Source organism: Podarcis filfolensis, assembly GCF_964270895.1.
Source record: "Podarcis filfolensis genome assembly, chromosome: 10".
Taxonomy (NCBI): Eukaryota; Metazoa; Chordata; class Lepidosauria; order Squamata; family Lacertidae; genus Podarcis; species Podarcis filfolensis.
In genome coordinates, this window is record NC_139612.1 from 9,646,283 (window position 1) to 9,663,552 (window position 17,270).

The following is a 17,270-nucleotide window of genomic DNA, read 5'->3' on the forward strand; positions in this document are numbered from 1 at the left end:
GTGAGGAGAAATATACAAAGTGTTACAAAGTAGAAAAAGATAGAGATATTGGTTATGAGTTTGAAATGTAATAGGGAAGATAAGAAATGCATACTGAGAGATTAGATTGGAAAATTTTCAGTCAGGATTGATGGAAGTCAAAAAATTGAATAAGATGTAAAAGTATGTTTAATTACTGTTGAAAATGATATGTTGAAAAAACTAATAAAAAATTATATTAAAAAAAATTTGCACTGGGTACCACCTGACCTTGCTACGCCTCTGGGGAGGGGACAGTGGCATAGTGTGGGGGGCACAGGGGCAGTTGCCCCCGGCACAAAATTCCAAAACCCGATGCTGCCTCAATACAGCTGTGCACTTCCTTTGCTGGGCTCTGTTGAAAATGGGTTCTCCATGTGAACCAGGAAGTGACCCATCCAGACAACGGAACAACTCTTCATTTCTTATCTCTGTAGCTGCAGTCTCCTACATGATGTGGACATCATTAGGCAGTTCAATGCGCATGCGTAGTCTCTTCTTTTCCCTTCCTCCCCCCCCCCCACATGACCCTGGGTGCTGGCAACTTATGCTATGCCACTGGGAGGAAGGCTCTTTTGCAGGTAATGTGTATTGCTTTAAAAATTTTTATACTGGCCCTGCGCAAACCTACATTCCCGTATGTGCTTGAATCAGGGAGGAGAGACACAGCCGCAGCCTCCTTTCTGGGTGCCCACATGCTTCTGCTAAGCCATGCTTTGTCTTAGCGTGACATGCAAACCAGGCAACTTTGTCAACAGAGAAATGATTGAAATGGGGTGTACAAACTCCCATGCTCTTGTAACAACAACGTTAGCAAATGTAACAGAGTCCTGCAAATAATAATGGAAACACATTGCCCTTGTTTTCCGTTGTCTGCCCGGAATTCCAATGTTCTTCTACGTAGCACAATTGTGCGTAGTTCCTGTGATGTGCTTTCCTTCGAAGCAAACTGGCCTGTTGAAGTGCCTCCTGGAGCTTCTCTCGGTTGTGTGAAATGAGCGCAGTGAAACAACATGATGGCGCAACATGAAATACCCATGTCAGCTGGTCTCCTCCTGCCGTTCCAACTTCACAGAATCCTTTCCATATCAATCTACTTGCTGAGGAACACAGGTGCCACCGAACTGCAGCTCATCATTGCAGAAGATTTCTAATGTTTATGTTCATGTTCAAGCGCATGCCCTCCACTCATGTGGGCCCTTCTGGAGACTTATTGGGCCTCATTGCTGCCCCCTGTGAACTATGAGGACAGCCAAACATGCCCTTTACTCTTATGTTAGAAATTGTTGTTGTTGTTTAGTCGTATAGTTGTGTCCAACTCTTCATGACCCCATGGACCAGAGCACGCCAGGCACTCCTGTCTTCCACTGCCTCCCGCAGTTTGATCAAACTCATGTTGGTAGTTTCGAGAACACTGTCCAGCCATCTCGTCCTCTGTCGTCCCCTTCTCCTTGTGCCCTCCATCTTTCCCAACATCAGGGTCTTTTCCAGGGAGTCTTCTCTTCTCATGAGGTGGCCAAAGTATTGGAGCCTCAGCTTCACGATCTGTCCTTCCAGTGAGCACTCAGGGCTGATTTCCTTAAGAATGGATACGTTTGATCTTCTTGCAGTCCATGGGACTCTCAAGAGTCTCCTCCAGCACCATAATTCAAAAGCATCAATTCTTCGGTGATCAGCCTTCTTTATGGTCCAGCTCTCACTTCCATACATCACTACTGGGAAAACCATAGCTTTAACTATACGGACCTTTGTTGGCAAGGTGATGTCTCTGCTTTTTAAGATGCTGTCTAGGTTTGCCATTGCTGTTAGAAATTAGCCATCCCAATTAGTCCAATTGTGACCACGAGGAGATCTCTGGATGCCCGGCTGGTGACTGGGGGAAGCAAAATGTCCCTTAGAGAAGGATCTGTAATATTTTCCTTGAAGCTTGAACTTGTTTCATTCTGGATTGTTTTGATGTTTTAATGTGTTGTCAGCCACTTTGAGGTTTGTTCTTTAAAATATAAAGCAGTATAGAAATGGAATGAACAACAACAACAAGCTTCATTGCAAAAAAGAAAAGAAAAGGCACCTAGACATTCCATTATAGTAACCGTAACCTAGGTTTAAGGTGCCATTTGGCGATTAGATTATATTAGTGCTTTTTTCTGGGGGGGACACAGGGGGACGCATACCCCTAAATGTTTTATGAATATAACGGGAGAAGAAACAAATTTTTTATAAAAAAATAGTTTCTTCTCTAGCACGGTGAACCGTCAGTTCCATTGAATAGCACGGTGATTGGTCAGTTTCGTTGTTACCACTTCCAATGGCGGCTTCCTTTCCTTTCCCGGTGTTTCCTGAGTCTCAGACAGAAGTGAGTGTTTAATGTGTGAAGCAGTGTGGAATGTGGATGTGTGGTGTTTTACTGATGAAAGTCAGGAAGGTGTTAGGGCACACAACCTCATGCCAATGTGGAAGTTGCTGCCAGCTGTGTAATATGAGGTAATGCATGTTCTTTGTACTTTTGTCCATTTACTGTATTTATTTTTCCCAATTTGAACTATAAAATGGTGATTTTCTTGAGTCAAAATGAGAGGACCCCTGAACATTTTATTTTATTTTTAGGAAAAAAGCACTGGATTATATATCCAAGTTTTTAACACTGCTTCGCTCATTGGGTGGATATTTGTCATTCTATCTCTTGCAGAAGCTTGCCCATCATTACTAATCATGTCGTCAATGGATTGTTGATGGTACTTGGAAAGCCCATGAGATGAGCATTTGAAGACCACTGTAAATGAGGAGCCCCTGAAACCCACTCGTCTGCATTTTAAAAAAATGCATTTCAAAAGCCTTCTTTCATTTTCTAGCAGCGGCAAGAGAGCCTGCTCCCCCTTCCTCTCCTGGGTTGAGAACGTGTTGGTTTAATTCGACAATCTACTGAAGTTGTGCCGCTCTATAATACGGCACTTGAACTTTTGATGCATGTGCTTGAGGCTCATAATGATGAGGGGTGTGTAATGAGATAGATGTGGGAAGGAAGATATGGTCATTCCTTTTGATGCCAGCAAAACCTCCGTTGGAGACTCTTTCCTTTCCTATCTTTGGCCGTTTCCCTGCCAATTGTTGCAGAAGGGAACTGTAACAACCCTTCATGTGGATTATTGGACTCTTTGAACAGACAGGTGGAAGAGATACTTATACATGTATGGACCTTATGCATGAACTGACTAGAGAATAAACTGATCTACTGGGTCTTCTGCTTTTCTCGTTGAACTTTATGAGACTTTTGTTGAAACCTACAATTTGATACAAAGGAGGGGACATTTTATCATATGTGGTGGGATTGTAAGGTAATGTAAAAAATTTGGGAAATGATATACAATGAATTGAAGAAAATGTTCCATTTAACATTTGTTAAAAAACCCGAGGCATTTTTGTTGGGGATTGTAGGGAAAGACCTGCCAAAAAAGTTGAAAAACATCTTCATGTATGCGACAACGGCCACGAGAGTTCTGGTAGCACAAGGAAGGAAGACTGAAGAAACCCCAACTAAAGAATCATGGCAAGAAAAATTGATGGACTATGCAGAACTGGCAAAACTGGCAAAAAGTTACAGGACAAGGATAACTGTGACTTTAAGGATGAATGGGAACCCTTTACAAAGTATCTGAAGACGCAACAAAGCGAACTGGACTCCTTGGCAGGTTTTGAATAAACATTCACAAACCCTTTATTGATAATAATCAGCTAAATAGTTTGAGGATCTATACAACTTTGTAACATGCAGAAAACAGCATTCTTAGAGAAACCAAAGACTGGAACTGAGGGAAGTCGGGGGGTGGGTGGGTTTTGTGTGGGAGGGGGGGGAGGGAGGAAAAATGGGGGGGAAACAAGGATGATATGTTTTTGGATAATATGTCTTGTTATAATTTTGAATAATAATAAAAAAAGAAACCTACAATTTGATACAATGAATAGTATACCTTATTTATTCAAAAGTACAGCCGGTTACGTCTTGTGTGTTTATTGAATTGTTTAATGGAACATCAAAAGGCTAACGCTCCCTGGTGCACAATAGTCTGCTATAGGTTACAACTCAAAATGACATGTCACTGCATCGGCTGAACCATTGCAACATTAACGGGGGGGGGGTGAGAAACGAGCTCCTTCTCTTAAAAACAACAGTGCATTAAGCGTAGACATGAGCCGCGCCGTGTGGTTGAGTGACAGCTTTTATTTTAAAAACTACCTGCATTGATTACTCATCTTGGGAGAACAACACTGAGCATTAACAGACATTTGTCCGCAGGGCAATGCTTGTTTACAGACTCTCCATCTGCAGCATGTGTCTCCCCACCTCCACTTCCGATGGAGACAGAGTAAAATGTTGTTCAGGTCGATGAGGCCGAGGCAGGAGCAGAATGGTTTGAACTTCTCTGCCCCTACTCAGAAGCAGCAGCAGGATTAGAACCCGGGGTATTACGCAGCCACCTCCACCGCACCTCAAAACAATGTTCCATGCGCCAGCATACAAAAATCCCCACCCTTTTCAAAGCTGCAATCCTATACACACTTTTTGGGGAACAAGGTCCATTTAACTCAGTGGGGCTTAGTCAGCAGGCAGGCAGAGGAGTGAGTTATCAACGTTGGCAAAATGTCTGGGATTTTGAGTACAGTGGTACCTCGGGTTACATACGCTTCAGGTTACATATGCTTCAGGTTACAGACTCCACCAACCCAGAAATAGTACCTCGGGTTAAGAACTTTGCTTCAGGATGAGAACAGAAATCGTGCTCTGGCGGCGCGGCAGCAGCAGGAGGCCCCATTAGCTAAAGTGGTGCTTCAGGTTAAGAACAGTTTCAGGTTAAGAACGGACCTCCGGAACGAATTAAGTACGTAACCAGAGGTACCACTATATTGTTTTCTAAGAAAAGGTCAACAACTTTGAGTTTCCCCCCAAAAGGTCAACTTTTGTGTCCTGAATTCTACTTCTAGAAATATGGTAAAAAAGGAAAAGGTAAGGGACCCTTGACAGTTAAGTCCAGTCGCAAACGACTTTGGGGTTGCAGTGCTCATCTCATTTTACAGGCCGAGGGAGACAGTGTTTGTCCACAGACAGTTTTTCCAGGTCATGTGGCCAGCATGACTAAGCCGCTTCTGGTGAAACCAGAGCAGCACACGGAAATGCTGTTTACCTTCCTGCCGAAGCGGTATCTATTTATCTACTTGCACTTTTGGGCGTGCTTTCAAACTGCTAGGTTGGCAGGAGCTGGGACCGAGCAACGGGAGCCTAATAATTTGTTAACACGTAGCAAATTATCTAAAATGTATAAGAAGGTTCCTAACAATTGCTGGAAGTGCAAACAGGTAGAGGGATCTGTTTTCATATGTGGTGGACTTGCAAGAAAGTGAGGGTATTTTGGGAAATGAAACATGACGAGATAAAAATGATGTTTAAAATGAGCATATCAAAAAAAAAAGCCGAAGCATTTTTCTTAGGGATTATAGAAATCCCCACAAAAATGTTAAAAGTTATTTATGTATGTAACAACAGACTTTTGTGTCCAGACTTTCGCTTTTTAAAATATGGCAACCCTAAGAATGGATAAGTAAGATAAAGGACTATGCAGAAGTGACAAAATTAACAGCAAAATTAAGAGAATCTGATGATGAGTGTTTTATGTAAGAATGAATGCCTTTTTCAGACTACTTAAAGAAATGTTATGGTATGATGAGCTCATGAGCAGAATTTGAGCTTTGAGCAGTAGAAGTAATTAGTTTATAATATTGTGGTTAAGATTTAATAGATAAAAAATAGGGTGCAGCAGAAGGAGAGAAACAGCTCCATGGGAAAAGGGGTGGGAAGTCGACAAAAATAAGAGAAAAGATGAAATTGTGTTATGATTGTATATGTTAAAAATCTTGAAACTTAATAAAATATAATTGAAAAAAATGAGCGGGTTATCAGGCACCTTTAAAGAATAACACAATGGCTTAACTGGAGAGATGGCAAGATCATCAGGGGGTTGGGGCTGGGTGTTCATCAGTATGCAGATGATACCCAGCTCTACCTCTCTTTAAATCAAAATCAATGAAGGCAGTGAAGGTCCTGTGTGAGTGCCTGGAGGTGGTTGGAGGATGGATGGCGGCTAACAGATTGAGGTTGAATCCTGACAAGATAGAAGTACTGTTTTTGGGAGGATGGGGCGGGCAGGTGTGGAGGACTCCCTGGTCCTGAATGGGGTAACTGTGCCCCTGAAGGACCAGGTGCACAGCCTGGGAGTCATTTTGGACTCACAGATGTCCATGGAGGCGCAGGTCAATTCTGTATCCAGGGCAGCTGTCTACCAGCTCCATCTGGTATGCAGGCTGAGACCCTACCTACCCGTGGACTGTCTCACCAAAATGGTGCATGCTCTGATTATCTCCCACTTGGACTACTGCAATGCGATCTACGTGGGGCTACCTTTGAAGGTGACCTGGAAACTACACTCATCCAGAATGCGGCAGCTAGACTGGTGTCTGGGAGTGGCTGCCAAGACCATATAACACTGGTCCTGAAAGACCTACATTGGCTCCCAGTATGTTTCCGAGCACAATTCAAACTGTTGGTGCTGACCTTTAAAGCCTTAACGGCCTTAGCCCAGTATACCTGAAGGAGCGTCTCCACCCCCATTGTTCAACCTGGACACTGAGGTCCAGCTCTGTGGGCCTCCTGGCTGTTCCCTCACCACGAAACATGAAGTTACAGGGAACCAGGCAGAGGGCCTTCTCGGTTGTGGCGCCTGTCCTGTGGAATGCCCTCCCATCAGATGTCAAGGAGATAAATAACTATATGGCTTTTAGAAGACATCTGAAGGTAGCCCTGTTTAGGAAAGTGTTTAATGTTTCATGTTTTATCATGTTTCCAATATTCTGTTGGGAGTTGCCCAGAGTGGCTGGGGAAACCCAGCCAGATGAGCAGGGTATAAATAATAAATCATCATTATCACCATCATCATCATCATCAACTACTACTATTACAAACAAGGGGCTGGTCTGTGAACATTTGGTGACTGAGTCCTACCACAAGGCAAGAGACATTTGGGAAGCAAGGAGGACCACTAGGTAGTGTAATTCTGTGTTCCCTTGCCAGGGACTATTAAACTGAATAGGACTTGCTTCTGAGTTGGATTGCATATTCAGTTTCAGAGACTGATTGAAACGTCCCTTATAGCTGCTTGCTGGGTTCTAATGAATGCCTATGTTCTTGGGTAGAGTGAATTCCACTCTTCTTTAGAAAAAGAAAAAGAAAGATAAAACATAAGAAGATTTAAATTTCCACTCAGACACATTTTGGCTAAGCAAGGCGGAAACTGAAGCATACGTTTTGTACAAGCTGTGGGGATTACCTCTGTGCCGCTCTCCCCAGTTACACGCCTGTCAGTCAGTCCTAATATATTAGCCCATCTAAACTGCAGGGTGTCAGAAATCTGAATGGTAGACCCCCACAACACACCCCTGCCAGGGTCTACATAAGTTGATATTACGTCTAAAGTGGCAGCCTTCTTACATAAAGGGCACCATAAATCCAAGCACGTTGTGTTTCATCAAAGTACGGTGTACTAAATGAATATTTCATGTATTATTCTTTTACTTTTTACACTGTTTACTGTCAAATGTAGTTCAGGTTTTTGTAGAAAGTGACACCCCTGGATCTAATTTCAATTTATCCGGTTAAGACTCAGTAACGATTTGCTCATGACCTTGTCATTCACTCCCAGTCAAGTCCTAGCTTCTGTTACTGGAGGCAGTTCATATTTCATTAAGCCTCTTGTATAACCTCTGAAAATCTAATATTAAAGGTCAGTAAATATTTTAGTGAGCTTGCAGAGCCAGAACGAGAACTGAACAGTCTGCTTGAAGCACAAAAGAAATAAGCCATTAAATGTAAGCTGAGTCTGGAGAAATGTCTTTGAATTTTTCTTGTCTGTTCACGAATCTCAGCTGCAGGGTTTCATTTTGGGAGGGCTGGGGAAATCCCTGGCAAAACTGGCATGTTGTGGTATCCCAACACCTGGATAAGTTCATTGTGGGTGGTACAACATACACATCATCATTTCCAATGAAAACAGGTGTTATGTATTCAGTGGTCTGTGTTTGCCTGAGCTTGAGTCTGGACGAAGGATTCTGAGCCCCTGTGTTCTGATTTGATACATGATATCCAATCACAGAACATTTCAGGATTTGGGATTCTGCCATTGGTCCTTAAACTCTGACTTATGATTTGCAGCTTGGAAGTTTGGACAGCCAATCACGTTGGGAGTGGGAGTGACCCAGGACTTCAGAAATGTATATAAGCAGTCACTTTGCTCCTGTTGTTCAGTTCTGTTTGTTCAATAAAGCTTCTTGCTGTTATCACTGTGTCTTGCCTCCTGGGAACCCACCTACACTTCAGTAGGGATGCCCTATTCCATAATAATAATAATTTTACTATTTATACCCTGCCCATCTGACTGCGTTACTCCAGTCACCCTGGGTGGCTTCCAACATATATAAAAACATAATTGATACGGAAGGGGGGGCATGTCTTCTTCACCTTCTTCTTCGCTACAATATATCCATTTATTTCCAATTGTCAATGTCAAAAGGGACTAGAATCTATAAAATTCATAGAAAATCAACGTGCCAATTTGCTCAATTTCTCTAGGACTCCATGACACCTCCCCTGTCCTCCATAATCCCTCAAGCGTACTCTCAGGAAGACCCTGATCCTGTCAAATCACTCTGCCAAGCCTTTCCTCTGGGCAATGCCAGGTGGCAGACTATGCACACATGGACCATTGTCTTCTCATCACCGGTACTCAGGAAGTGCTTATCTGCGCATATCTCCAGCTCTGCATATTCCCCCTCCCTCCTCTGTATGTTAATCCGGTGTAACCTAACCTCTCTTTAATGTATTCATGATGTAACTGGGATGTATTTCGCACTGTATTCTGGGACATGGAGGGAAGTTTCAAAAGTTCATGTCACCCCTTTCTCGCTGTTCAATCTCGCCTTGAACCTGTTGCACAATAAACTTGGATCTTCTGCAGCTTGCGCCTGTCTCCGGCTGAGCTCATTTTCCTCCGCAGGGACCCGTGGACTTAGTCCGACGAGCTGGGTGGCAGAGCAGCCTCGCACCCAGATTTTACCGTAACAATAATAAAACATTTAACATTAAAAAACCTTCCCTATAAAGGGCTGCCTTCAGATCTCTTCTACAGGTTGTATAGTTACTTATCTCCTTGGCTTGGGGGTGGGTGGGTCGCATAATTCCTTGCCCTCTAAAATTTCTCTGATGAAAATAGGGATGTCCTATGGAAAAACAGGGATGCGGGTGGCGCTGTGGGTTAAACCACAGAGCCTAGGGCTTGCTGATCAGAAGGTCGGCAGTTTGAATCCCCGTGACGGGGTGAGCTCCCGTTGCTCAGTCCCTGCTCCTGCCCACCTAGCAGTTCAAAAGCACATCAAAGTGCAAGTAGATAAATAGGTACCACTCTGGCGGGAAGGTAAACAGTATTTCCGTGCGCTGCTCTGGTTCACCAATAACGGCTTAGTCATGCTGGCCACATGACCCGGAAGCTGTATGCCGGCTCCCTCGGCCAATAAAGTGAGATGAGCGCCGCAACCCTAGAGTCATCTGTGACTGGACCCAATGGTCAGGGGTCCCTTTACCTTTACCTTTAAGGAAAAACAGGACATTCCAGGATCAAATCAGATATCGGGCTTCTGTAAATCTGGGACTATCCCTGGAAAATAGGGACACTTGGAGGGTCTGGGTATAATGATCAGCAGTGGTCAGTGGGTGATTGTGAGCCATTCACCAGCCTATGTTTTCTACAAATGTCTGGATATGGCATTACTAACAGGAAGTTTAAAAAACAGCAAGTGGCTCACAATTGCAGGGCAGGGGTGACTCAGTTTGCAGACATTGGCACTGCAGCAGCTGTCTGAGGATGCAAGTCCTGATGCCAGGCTTGATCTCTCCGAATATAATGGAGTACGTTTTTGTTAATGAAAATTCAGTGGAATTTTTTGCCCCCCAACAAGTCACTGCTGTATGTTGCAAACCATTTGACAGAGGTTTTGTGCAATCTATTCCCAAGAACAGGAGCAGTAGTAACAATAGCAGCCATGTGGTATTTGGAAATGTCTCAGGAAATGGCAGAACAGACTGATAACTCAGCTCCTCAGACCACAACTCTTCTTTTTCTCAAAACGTTGCAAACACTTAAAGCCAGCAAATCAGTCCCAATCAATGTTTCAAGGCGAACCTGAATGTTATCATCGGAGCAGGAATTCAGTACGTACAACAGTTATTCAGGGACAGAAAAGAGATGAGCAAACCCTGCAAAAAATACAGGTAAGAACCAAGAGCAATGTGTTCACTCTCCTCACCATCTCACTATTAGGAAAACTTGCTTCTGTTCTTTTCCAAACAGAGTCAAAATATCTCTGTGTGTCAGTCTATCTGTCCTGCTTTTCTCTACAACAAAAGAACTCTCTTGACTGCAGCAGAAGAAATCAAAGGAACATAACTGTTCCCTGCCCTTCCCCTCTATTTTCAAGGGTGGTGATCAGAGACAGGACAAAAAAATTAATTTATAAGTTCTGTTGAAACAAACAATTTTTAGATTTCTAGCTTGCAATGTAGGCAAAGCCGCCTTCCTTTCTCTACAGAACACAGTTCTGTAGGCTTCCATGTCCAAACTCATGTCACTCCATTCAGTGTTGGATTTAGGGAAGGAGAAAGGGAAAAAGGGAAAATGCAAATTATAAGCCTCTCTGACTGGTTTCAGTGTTATCATACTACCCTCTCTTGGGTTTTGCCACCAATGGAAAAGAGGCTCTCAATTTGCCCTGGTGGCTTGTGAGTGTGATAGCCAAACAGCACCTGAGAGGCTACTATCTGTTTGGAAAGATTTGTTTTAAATAGATCAGTAGAAACCCAATTAATACATTCCAGCTCATGAAAGACATAAGCGTAATGGAATCAAAGGGAAACCAATAGCATTTTATATGCAAATGAATGTTGGGAGATGGAGAAATAAGGAACAGTGTGTGCAAGTAATAATTACGTGTAAAAACAAAGTAGAATATGAATTTGCAACATAGCTAATTACAATGTACACTTACTTGCACACACGTAGTAAATTCCAACACAGCTGTGAAACAGGAACACCCTTAAGATATTATATCAAAATAGATACAACTGTCATGATGATCTCCGGCGAGCTAGGGACAAAGGTGAGAGTTGTTTCCTGGTTCTGCTGGATCTCTCAGCGGCCTTTGATACAATCGACCATAACATCCTTCTGGACCGTCTAGAGGGGCTGGGAGCTGGGGGCACTGTTATGCAGTGGTTTCGCTCCTTCCTCCTGGGCCGTGTTCAGAAAGTGGTGGTGGGGGATGAGTGTTCAGACCCCTGGGCCCTCACTTGCGGGGTGCCTCAGGGTTCCGTCCTCTCCCCCATGCTTTTTAACATCTATATGAAGCCACTGGGAGAGATCATCAGGGGGTTTGGACTGGGTGTCCATCAATATGCAGATGATACCCAGCTCTACCTCTCTTTCAAATCAGAACCAGTGAAGGCGGTGAAGGTCCTGTGTGAGTGCCTGGAGGCAGTTGGAGGATGGATGGCGGCTAATGGATTGAGGTTGAATCCTGACAAGACAGAAGTACTGTTTTGGGGGGACAGGGGGCGGGCTGGTGTGGAGGACTCCCTGGTCCTGAATAGGGTAACTGTGCCCCTGAAGGACCAGGTGCGCAGCCTAGGAGTCATTTTGGACTCACAGCTGTCCATGGAGGCGCAGGTCAATTCTGTGTCCAGGGCAGCTGTCTACCAACTCCACCTGGTACGCAGGCTGAGACCCTACCTGACCGCGGACTGTCTCGCCAGAGTGGTGTGTGCTCTGGTTATCTCCCGCTTGGACTACTGCAATGCGCTCTACGTGGGGCTACCTTTGAAGGTGACTCGGAAACTACAACTAATCCAGAATGCGGCAGCTAGACTGGTGACTGGGGGCGGCCGCCGAGACCATATAACACCGGTCTTGAAAGACCTACATTGGCTCCCAGTACGTTTCCGAGCACAATTCAAAGTGCTGGTGTTAACCTTTAAAGCCCTAAACGGCCTCGGCCCAGTATACCTGAAGGAGCGTCTCCACCCCCATCGTTCTGCCCGGATGCTGAGGTCCAGCGCCGAGGGCCTTCTGGCGGTTCCCTCATTGCGAGAAGCAAAGCTACAGGGAACCAGGCAGAGGGCCTTCTCGGTAGTGGCGCCTGCCCTGTGGAACGCCCTCCCATCAGATGTCAAAGCGATAAATAACTACCTGACATTCAGAAGACATCTTAAGGCAGCCCTGTTCAGGGAAGTTTTTAATCTGTGATATTTTAGTGTATTTTTTGTTTCTATGGAAGCCGCCCAGAGTGGCTGGGGAAACCCAGCCAGATGGGCGGGGTACAAATAATAAATAATTATTATTATTATTATTATTATTATTATTATTATTATTATTATTATTATATGGTTGTGCATTTCCTGATTTCTGAAGTGTTTTTAAAGAAATGGTTGTTATGAATGCTAGTTAAATTTTGCTCAGGCCTGAACTTTTCTCAGATAGTTGATGAGCTAGCTTCCTTTTCCAGACCCAAATTCCAAAATCTCAAAGAGTAGTTTCAGAGTAGGAAAGGATTTCCTTGTATTATTCTCTACCCCATGCTTTTAAAAAGTAGAACAGCCCTCCCCTTTTGTTGAATTAAATGATAAGAACATGTTCCACAGCTAGCTCTTGGGGGAAACAGGATGTGACTAAGGATATTCCATTAACAATGGGCAAATGCGTGTGCCTGTCTTTTAATTTTAATTACACTGACTTTATGCCAGCTCTGGCAGCAAAATATATTACAGCAAAGCATGCTGAATCTATTTGCTACAAGTGATACCACCTGGCCATATTCAGGTCAGGCATGTATTCAGGTCAGCCTGAAAGCTTGTGGCGAAAGCTAGCAAGGAATTTCAGAGAGGTGAGTGAGCAGGGTGGCAGAGGAGAGGTGGAGTTTATCAGCCTTCCTTGGTGCCAAGCATGGAAACCAAGTTGGCTTCCAAAGGAGGGAAGCCCTTTCAACCACATGCTGCAGAAATGCACAGTGGTACCTCGGGTTACATACACTTCAGGTTACATACGCTTCAGGTTACAGACTCCGCTAACCCAGAAATAGTGCTTTAGGTTAAGAACTTTGCTTCAGGATGAGAACAGAAATCGTGCTCCAGCGGCGCGGCAGCAGCAGGAGGCCCCATTAGCTAAAGTGGTGCTTCAGGTTAAGAACAGTTTCAGGTTAAGAACAGACCTCCGGAACGAATTAAGTACGTAACCAGAGGTACCACTGTATCACTTTCTGCAGACTAGCAACTTTTGTGGCCTTGTTTGCAAAGATGTAATATCATGTTGTAATAATGAAACTTTCTAAGCAATGTGCCAAGGGTCACCTACTCTACAGAGGATCGGGCTGCCTGAAAGCAGCTGGAGCTGAAAACATATTTATTTACACAGCCATTTCACTTTTGAACAACTTCCCCCTGTCCTAACAATGCCATATCCAAGTAGGAGCAATCTGTTTTATAGTCAACCACGCTTAGAATTGCAGCCTGAGCAATAAAAGGGAGTAGACTGACCAATCAAGAGCAGCTTTGCCAAGAAATTAACTGCAAGGCTGTGACTGCCCAGTGCTGGCCAAAAGTTAAGCAGAACCCGTTGTGCCTTAGGTTTCATCACCCAATAATTGGTATGGAGACCAGCCTGCACTTTCTCCTTTCAGAAAGCCGCCTGAGAGCCTTTTAAGCCAGCGATGAGAAGCTCCTGCTCCTCCCCTCCAAAATCTTCCAACGTTTGCAGCTTTCATATTCTTACACGCCACCCCAATCTCCAGAAGCAGTACGAGATTTCAGGGGTTGCAGGCGTACTTACCAGGATCTGTCTTCCCTTCGGGGGCAATGAGGCACAGCAGAGACCGTGGTGCCTTTATGATATATGGCTTTATTTACACTGACATACAACCTGCCCTTAGATGGAGAGAATGCAGAGCGTTCACGTCATATGAGGGTCTGGCTTCCTCTTACGGGCACCACTGGATTGAAAGGACCTCCCAAAGCCATCCTCTGTGTTTCCTGGTTCCAGCCTGCTCACATGGAGTTCTGCCCCTCTGTCTCCTTCTTGCTGCTAACCGACGTCCCTCAGCCTACCTCATTCAAAGTTTATTTATTTATTTCATTTATTACGACATTTACACCCCATTTTTCCTCTGCTCCATTTTTCACACACTTCTTCCTCTGCTCCATTTTTATCCTCTCAACAACCTTGCAAGGTAGGCAGGGGTCGGCAAAGTTTTTTTTTAAAATAAATTTTTATTGATTTTCCAACATGAATTAAAACACATTACAACTAACAAAACATAGACAAACAAACATATAAACACGTATAATTTCATAACCTCTTTTTCTTAAACCTTATTTCAACGACTTCCCCATACCTCCCTTTTCTGCATCCCTGTTTTAAACTTTTTCAGCAACCCCTAATTTCAATTACTTATGATTCACTTTCTTTAATCCTTTTTCTCTTACCCAATCATTTATCGCTGCAATTCTGTTTTACGTTACCCATGACATTTTAGCACTCATTAATTTTACAACAGTTCTTAAGATAAACTTTAAATTTCTTCCAATCTTCTTCCACCGTCTCTTTTCCTTGGTCGCGGATTCTGCCAGTCATCTCAGCTAGTCCCATATAGTCTATCACCTTCGTCTGCCACTCTTCCAGCGTGGGTAGTTCTTGTGTCTTCCAATACTTTGCTAAAAGAACTCTTGCTGCTGTTGTAGCATACATAAAGAACGTCCTATCTTTCCTTGACACCAATTGGCCTACCATGCCCAGGAGGAAGGCCTCTGGTTTCTTATGAAAGGTACACTTAAGGACCTTCTTAATTTCATTGTAGATCATTTCCCAGAAGACCTTGATCCTTGGGCACGTCCACCAAAGGTGGTAGAAAGTACCTTCAGTTTCATTACATTTCCAGCATTTATTATTGGGCAAATGATAGATTTTTGCAAGCTTGACTGGGGTCATGTACCACCTATAAATCATTTTCATAATATTCTCTCTTAAGGCATTACATGCCGTAAACTTTATACCTGTGGTCCATAACTGTTCCCAGTCAGCAAACATGATGTCATGACCAATATCTTGTGCCCATTTAATCATAGCTGATTTAACCGTCTCATCCTGTGTATTCCATTTCAACAGCAAGTTGTACATTCTTGACAAATTCTTAGTATTGGGTTCCAACAATTCTGTTTCTAATTTTGATCTCTCCACCTGAAAGCCAATTTTCCTGTCCTGTTTGAATACTTCATGGGGTCGGCAAAGTTTTTGTGGCTTGGGCCGGCTCATGGTCCCGCAGATGAGTGCAAGAGTGTGTGCGCAGGCATGCGCAAACGCTATTTCCGGCGCTCCTTCCGGCGTGGAGGAGGCGTGTGCAGGAGCTTCCTGCAGCCAATGGGAAGCTGGCCAGAGTCACGGAAGGCAGGCCCCACTCTATTGTTTAGCACAGTACACAGGAGCCAACTGAGTGGATGGCAGGGGTTCATGGGCTTTAGGTTGCCTACCCCTGGAGGTAGGCTTAGGCAGAGAGTGACTGACTCAAGGTCACCCAGTGAGCTTCATGGCTGAGTGGGGATTTGAACCCTGGTCTCCCAGGTCCTAGTCCACCACTCTAACCAGGGTCGACTTAAGCATATCCAGCGCCATGGTGCAAAGATCCCTCCGCCGCCCCCCCATTTCCCAGAGTTGCTGACCCTTTTAAGGGAGGACTGCGCTGCAGGCGACATGCCCAGCTTTGCGGGGCTGGAGGAGGCAGGCAGCGACTGGAGGGCAGCTCCTCCGGTGGGGAAGAGGCGGAGGCTGGACGTGGTGGCTCCCGGCTCAGCTGGCCGCTTTGTGCCATGGTGGCCACGGCAGGCGGAGGCTCCGAGCACGGCGCTGCCTTGGCTTGGCATTGGGGAGGTGGGCAAGGGCAGCGAGCTGATGCCAGGAGGCGCCACATCCAGCCTCTGCCTCTTCCCTGGCGCCCTCCAGGACTTGGCGCCTTGGCGCCCTGCGCCACTAGCCTTTATGGGTAAGATGTCTCTGACTCTAATCACTGGATCTCAAAACTGAAACCCTTTGCCCACTAGCACCCAGCAATGAAAGGGCCCCACTCCCCCTTGCCTGGCAGTCTTGCTCTCTGAGGGTTTCGTTGATGGGCCATCACTTGCATTAGCTCTGCTCAACTGACTTGGCTCTTTGCATAACTAAATCCAGGCGGTTTACATGGATGTGGGCAGCGGGGCAGCAGCTGCCCCCCAATTCAAGTAAATAAATAAAAATACTTAACTAACTGACCAATTTAGTCACAGATAACTCGGTTCTGCTCGCCCCCCCCCCCATGGCTAGACCCATGTGGGTTTCTGTATTTGACAAAGTTTGATCAAACCTTCATTAAGTCTGACTTTTACTAAATCCAGGAATCATGGGGAGTCTGCTCCAACTGCTGCCCAAAATTCATAACAATATACTGTACCGGATTCTCCAAGTGTTCCTGTTTTCCAGGGTCAGTCCTGGATTTACAGATGTCGTCATGGTTTCTGATTTGATCCCAGAATTTTCTGCTTTTCCTTAGGACGTCCCTCATTTCATCAGAGAAATGTTTGAGAGCATGGGAATAATATAATAATAATTTATTATTTGTACCCCGCCCATCTGACTGGGTTGCCTCAGCCACTCTGAGCATCTTTCATCCTATATAAAAACATAGTAAAACATCAAACCTTAAAAAGCTTCCCTATGCAATCAATCAACCTCAAAACAAGAAAGGTCTTTAATAATAATACTTTGGTTGATCTGATTTACATCCTATGCTCTTTCAAAAAGGGTTTTTTTGGGGGGAAGGGCAATTGGGTTGTTGTTTTTATTTTTATTATGTATTTTGTGTTTATATATATATTGATTTTATTCTGTGAACTGCCCTGAGACCCCTGGGTATAGGGCGGTATATACCGGTAAATTCAATAAATAACAACAACAAATGACAATAATAAAAATAATAAAAATTAAAATTAATGAGCCAAATCTTTGGCTGATTAGCACCCTGTACCATTTTAATGTGTTGGTAGGAGTTATTGTTCTGTTCTTGCTTTTATTATGAATTTTGTG